Source organism: Oratosquilla oratoria, chromosome 40, assembly GCF_046742065.1.
Source record: "Oratosquilla oratoria isolate Oo_2021 chromosome 40, ASM4674206v1, whole genome shotgun sequence".
Lineage (NCBI taxonomy): Eukaryota > Metazoa > Arthropoda > Malacostraca > Stomatopoda > Squillidae > Oratosquilla > Oratosquilla oratoria.
In genome coordinates, this window is record NC_134816.1 from 22,390,159 (window position 1) to 22,396,504 (window position 6,346).

A 6,346-nucleotide genomic window follows, 5' to 3' on the forward strand; every position below is an offset into this window, starting at 1 on the left:
ATAAAACGCTACAATATATATATATATATATATATATATATATATATATATATATATATATATATATATATATATATATATGTATATATATACATATATATATATATATATATATATATATATATATATATATATATATATAACCAATGTATAGAATAATAATTCTGTGACGATTGATAAATAATCTATTGGAGAAAGTAACAAGATATCTCTGACATCAGACCATTGCCATGCAGCGCGTGACATCTTAGGGTAAAGGTGAAAGGTCAAATACACTTATTTACAATATAATTCTCTCAGTACATGTAGTGAAACAGTTTGTGTTAAGGACGAAGATAAAACGCTACAATATATATATATATATATTTTTTTTGCTGGTAACCACTAAGGAAATCGGAAGAAAACAGTATATGACTTTTTGTACCAAGACTTATTCTTTTTTCATGTGTGACTTTTTGTCCTTCACCGGTTCCTTTCCTAGTGTAATATTTCGTGTCATCTTGTGCTCAGCCAGTTCCTTTCCTAGTGTTTAATTTTGTGACATCTCACACCTTGCCTGTTCCTTTCCTAGTGTATAATCTTGTTATTTTTAAACCTCTTTGTAATACAACTTTTTCTGTATTCCCCTGAAGATGTGAATTACACGAAAGCGCTTGGGATATACTGTTTTCTTCCGATTTCCTTAGTGGTTACCAGCAAAATTTGTGGATCACGTGTTGTTAATAGTGATCTTTCTGCATATATATATATATATATATATATATATATATATATATATATACCCGTCTGGGGTATTGGCTGCTTGTTATTGTGGCAAAGTAGCATGCAGTCGATACTTTAGGGTCTATATGGGGCGCCCCTACGGACCAGAGCCACACATCATTTTGTCTATGATAGAAGAAATTCTGTTCATAGAGAAATGACGACACTTTTATACTACGACTGTCCCTCCGTTATGCTGTCCCCCAACCCCTTGTTGCTGTCCTGTACCATTTCTCTGAGTATTCTCTTTCTGATTGGGGGAATTCCCTGTGGTGGGGGAAAAGAATACTGCCACCAAGGAATTCCCCCAATCAGAAAGTGTTGGCTTTGAGTGAAACTAAGTTGAAAGGGAAGGGTGAGTGTATGTTTGGGAGTGTAAGTGGGAGGTTATCAGGAGTGAAGAGAGGGCGAGGGAGGGAAGGGGTGGCTATTCTAGTAAGTGAGGAGATAGGTAAAGGGGTAGTGGAGTGGAAGGAGGTTTCCTCAAGGATAATGTGGATGAAGGTGAAACTGGGAAAGGAGATGTGGGTCTTGGTAAGTGCATATGGGCCGGGCAGTGAGAAGAGCATGGAAGAAAGGGAGGCCTTTTGGATAGATTTAAATGAGTGCATAGAGGGTTTGGGAAGAAATGTCAATGTAATAGTACTGGGAGACCTTAATGCTAGAGTGGGAGATGGTCCAATCGATGGAGTGGTTGGGAAGTGTGGAGTTCCAGGAAATAATCGTAGTGGAGAGTTGATGGTGGAAATGTGTCTAGAAAGAGAGTTGATGATAGCAAATACAGTGTTTCGGAAGAAAGTCAAGCATAAGTACACATGGGAGAGGGTGGTGGAGGGAAGGGTGGTAGATAGAGCGCTAATGGATTATGTAGTGGTAAATAGGATTATGATAGGAAGAGTTAAGGATGTACATGTGCTAAGGGGAGAGGGTGGGGGAATATCAGATCATTTTTTGGTGGAAGGTAAGTTGAGAGTGGAGGATAGATGGAGAAGGAGGAAAGGGACAAAAGGTAGGGAGGTTCTTAGAGTGAACTCCTTGAATGAAAAGGAAAAGGAGAAGGAGTACGAAAAGAAGCTGAAGGAGGAGTGGGAGGGAGTAAAGGATAGAGCAGAGATGGGTGTGGAGGAGGAATGGGGATGGTTCAAGGAGGGAGTCTTAAAGTGTGCAAGGATGGTGTGTGGAACAAGAAGGACAGGGAGAAATAGAAGAAAGGGTAGTGAATGGTGGGATGAGGAAACAAAGAAGATTGTAGAAGAGAAGAAGCGAGCATTCACAGATTGGTTACAAAAGAGGACAGGGGAGTCATATGAGACGTACAAAGAAAAGAAAAGAGAAGTAAAGCAAAAGGTAAAGGAGGCAAAGAGGAGAGCAGATGTGAAATGGGGTAGGAGTATGACAGAAAATTTTGAAAGTAATAAAAAGATGTTTTGGAAAGAAATTAAGAGAGGAAGAGGAGGCGAATCAAGTAGGGAAGAAAAGGTAAAAGGTACAGATGGAGAGTTGATAATGGAAGAGATGGCAGTGAGGGGAAGATGGGCAGAATATTTTAGGGAGTTGCTGAATGTGAAGGAGGATAGGGAAGGAAAGATAGCTGCAGTGGGAAATACGAAGAAAATGAGAGTGATGAGTGAGGAGAATGGAGGAGAAATAAGGAAGGATGAGGTGAAGGCAGTTGTAAAGATGATGAAAGCAGGTAAGGCACCTGGTCTGGATGGATGTCATGCAGAATGTCTGAAAAAGGGAGGTTCAGTGATGGTGGACTGGTTGGTGAGATTATTTAATGTTTGCTGGAGAGAGGGTGGAGTGCCGGAGGACTGGAGTAGTGCCTGTATAGTTCCTCTTTACAAGGGAAAAGGGGACAAGTGTGAATGTAGTAATTTCAGAGGGATTAGCCTGTTGAGTGTAGTAGGGAAGGCTTATGGGAGAATCTTAATTGAGAGGATTAGGAGAGGAACAGAAGGAGTAATTGGTGAGGAACAGTGTGGATTTAGGACGGGTAGAGGTTGTGTAGATCAGATCTTTGTGGTAAGACAGATATGTGAGAAAGCTATAGGAAAGGGGAAGGATGTTTTTTGGGCTTTTATGGATCTGGAAAAGGCTTATGATAGGGTAGACAGAAAGGCACTGTGGGAGGTTATGCAGATTTATGGGATAGGAGGAAAGCTTTTGGGAGCTGTCAAGAGTTTTTATGTGAGTAGTAGAGCATGTGCTAGGATTGGAAATGGAGAGAGTGAGTGGTTTGAAGTAAAGGTGGGACTTCGTCAAGGATGCGTTATGTCGCCCTGGCTGTTCAACTTATACATGGATGGGGTGGTGCGAGAGGTAAATGCTAGGGTAGTGAGTCAGGGATTGGAGATGGTTAAAGAAAATGGAGAAAAGTGGGAGGTGAGCCAGCTGTTGTTTGCGGACGACACTGCGCTTGTGGCAGGGTCAGAGGAGGGATTGAGGAAACTGGTGGCAGAGTTTGGGAGAGTATGTGATAGAAGAAAGCTAAAGATAAATGTGGGTAAAAGTAAGGTGATGAGATGTACAAGGGGTGAAAGTGGCAGTAGACTGGAAGTGAACATTAAGGGAGAGCGACTGGAGGAAGTGGATAGTTTTAGATACTTGGGTGCAAGTGTAGCAGGAAAAGGTGGAGTGAAGGTGGAGGTAGAATGTAGATTGAGAGAAGCGAGTAAATGCCTTGGTGGTTTAAAGAGTGTAATGAGAAATAGACATTTGGGAATGGATGCGAAGAGGAGACTGTATGAAGGAGTGATTGTGCCAACAGCACTGTATGGGGCAGAAACGTGGAACATAAGAGAAGAAGAGAGAAGGAGTTTGAATGTGTTTGAGATGAGGTGTCTGAGAAGTATGATGGGGGTTACTAGGCTAGATAGAGTGAGAAATGAGGAGGTGAGGAGGAGAACAGGGGTGAAAAAGGATTTGGGAGAGAGGGTTGATGAAAGAATATTAGGATGGTTTGGACACATGGAAAGAATGAGTGAAGAAAGACTAGTAAAAGAGGTATGGAAGGCAGATGTGGAGGGAGTGAACATGAGGGGACGTCCTAGGATGAGGTGGATGGATGGGGTGAAGGGGGCTTTGGGGAAGAGGGGAATGTCTGTTGAGGAAGGAAGGGAGAGGACGGAAGACAGAGGTGAGTGGAGAATGGTTGTATATGGATGATGTTGTGACTGCATGAGGAGGAATGGGCGGGGGGGTGGGGGGGGGTTAGTACGTGTGAGTAAATTTTGACGCAGCCCGAAGGGATTTCTCCCCATCCTCTCCTTATATGCAAAGGGGGACGGAGAGGGGGGGTCGCCGATTAAATGAAGCGGCCTTGCTGTGGATGTACTGTGTCTTGCGACACTGCTTCTGACCCAGGGCGGTGGGCAGGGTGCAGGGATGACCCGTCATCCAGGAGGTGCTCAGATGAGAGGAAGGGTGGGAGGGGTGTGGAGTGTATTTAGGGATGAAATGGGTGGGAGTGTTTTATGCCTTTCCCTTTTTGGCTACCTCCCTTGGAAGGGGGAAAAAGCCTTGGTATATGTATGTATATATATATATATATATATATATATATATATATATATATATATATATATACATATATACATTTATCAACTACAAATAATTTTAATTCTAAGCCATCAACATCGAGAACCTCGAGGAGGCACATATGCAGAATTTGATACGTGGTACAGCTAAGGACTCGAACCTCCGATAGCACGTAACAAGTGACAGTGACTTAACGAATTGCGATATCAGTGTTGTGCATATATATATATATATATATATATATATATATATATATATATATATATATATATAATGTGTGTGTGTGTGTGTGTGTGTGTGTGTCTGTATCTTACCTTGCTACATGTGAAATGCCTGCGATCGTTGTGTCACGGGAGAACACGTAGAAAGTGTCACTTATGACATGCCAGAAGCGGACAGGTGGGTCACGTGACGCAGCCATCCTCTCGGGTGGGTGGGTGGGGGAGGATCAGGTCCCCCGCGAGGCAGATTCGGTTCTTTTCATAGAAGACTTTATGGATGGGGATGACAAGTGGTAATGGATATGGAACTGCCCAGTGTAGGCCTTATGGTCTCTTGCAGTCTCCTTCATTCTTATGTTCAAAGATTAATCAACAGTAAATCATAACTTCCTGGTGTATCGTCTCCTCTAGATCGTATCAATTCTTTCATCCATTGGGTCATTATGTTACCCACTGTTGTATTCAAAAATATATTTCCTTGTGAATCTTCACCTCCGATTGTTCTTCAGTCCTCCCAATTCACCTTCTCACAATTAAATTTGCCTATCACGTCATGTTACCATTCTTATCAATGAACCATTTTCACACTTGTTCTGAATGTCACTAGGCAATATGAAATAGCTACAGGGATGTCCCTGCACATTGAAATGATTAAACCTCAATTAGATAAATTCATAGATAAGGATGGTATATGGTAATGGACATGGAACTGACTAGTGTAGGCTCTATGGTCCCCTGCAGTCTCTTTTAATTCTTATGTCCTTAGGATCCTTTTATCTACAATCGACAATGAATACATTTTGTTCTGTTTGTCGCTAGGTGGCAGGCACGTAGCTCCTAAAGCTCTTCTTACACTGAATAAAATGTTGAAATTATCACGATTTCTTGTTTTTTTTTATAATTCATCTTGAAATTTACAGCTCGTACGAAGCCCAGAAAAGTCGACCGCTTGCCCCGTTCCCCTTCCTCTTCCTTCTCTGAACTAATAGTGGACGGACAAACGCGCCAACAACCAGGACAGATGAACTAAAAGAAATAGGACATTCATGATAGAAACGATACCAAACAGGAACTTTACTGGTTAAAAAAGGACAAACTTAAATATATGACCTGAAAAGTTGCCCGGCAGCAGGCAATGAAATTACAAAGTTCTATACAATTTTGTTTGATGTCCTTTTTATATCAAAATTTATATTCTACTTCCATAAAAGGTCGTTCTGAACCAAAGAGGACAATATTTATAGCCCATTTCCGAGTTCTTTGCCAGTCGCCCTATGTCCTTTTATCTAAAAAAGGACATAACTTTATCATTCCATTGCTTCCAGTCCTCCGCAGACACAATTCGTTTTGCTTACATACTCTTTCCTTAATGTGAGATGAGGAATTTACGCCAGATGGAGAAACATACTGGTAACGCTGACAGGCGTAACGCTTACTACTGGGAGCTGAAGGTGTTTAACAGCAGCCGAAGCCGCAGCCAGTGTTCGGATAGCCTGGCAATTGGCAGTCACAGCAGGAGCCAAACTTGGCAAGTGATAGGGTTGATCCTAGCACGCCAGCTTATTTGAAAAAAATATATATATATAGTAAGAAGATAAAGTTACCACTTCAAATAATGAAAATGAGATAAAGAGATCAGGAATGGATTTACATTCAAATATAGGCATTTTAGTAAGACAATGACTATATTTGAATTGTGTGAAAATAACTTCTGTGTCAAAAAAAATTGTCGGCACGTAGGGTATTTCAAATCAAAGAAATTGGCACAGGTGTCCAAGAAGTTTTCTACCCATATTCTAAAAGGTAACCCAATTTTCCATTCC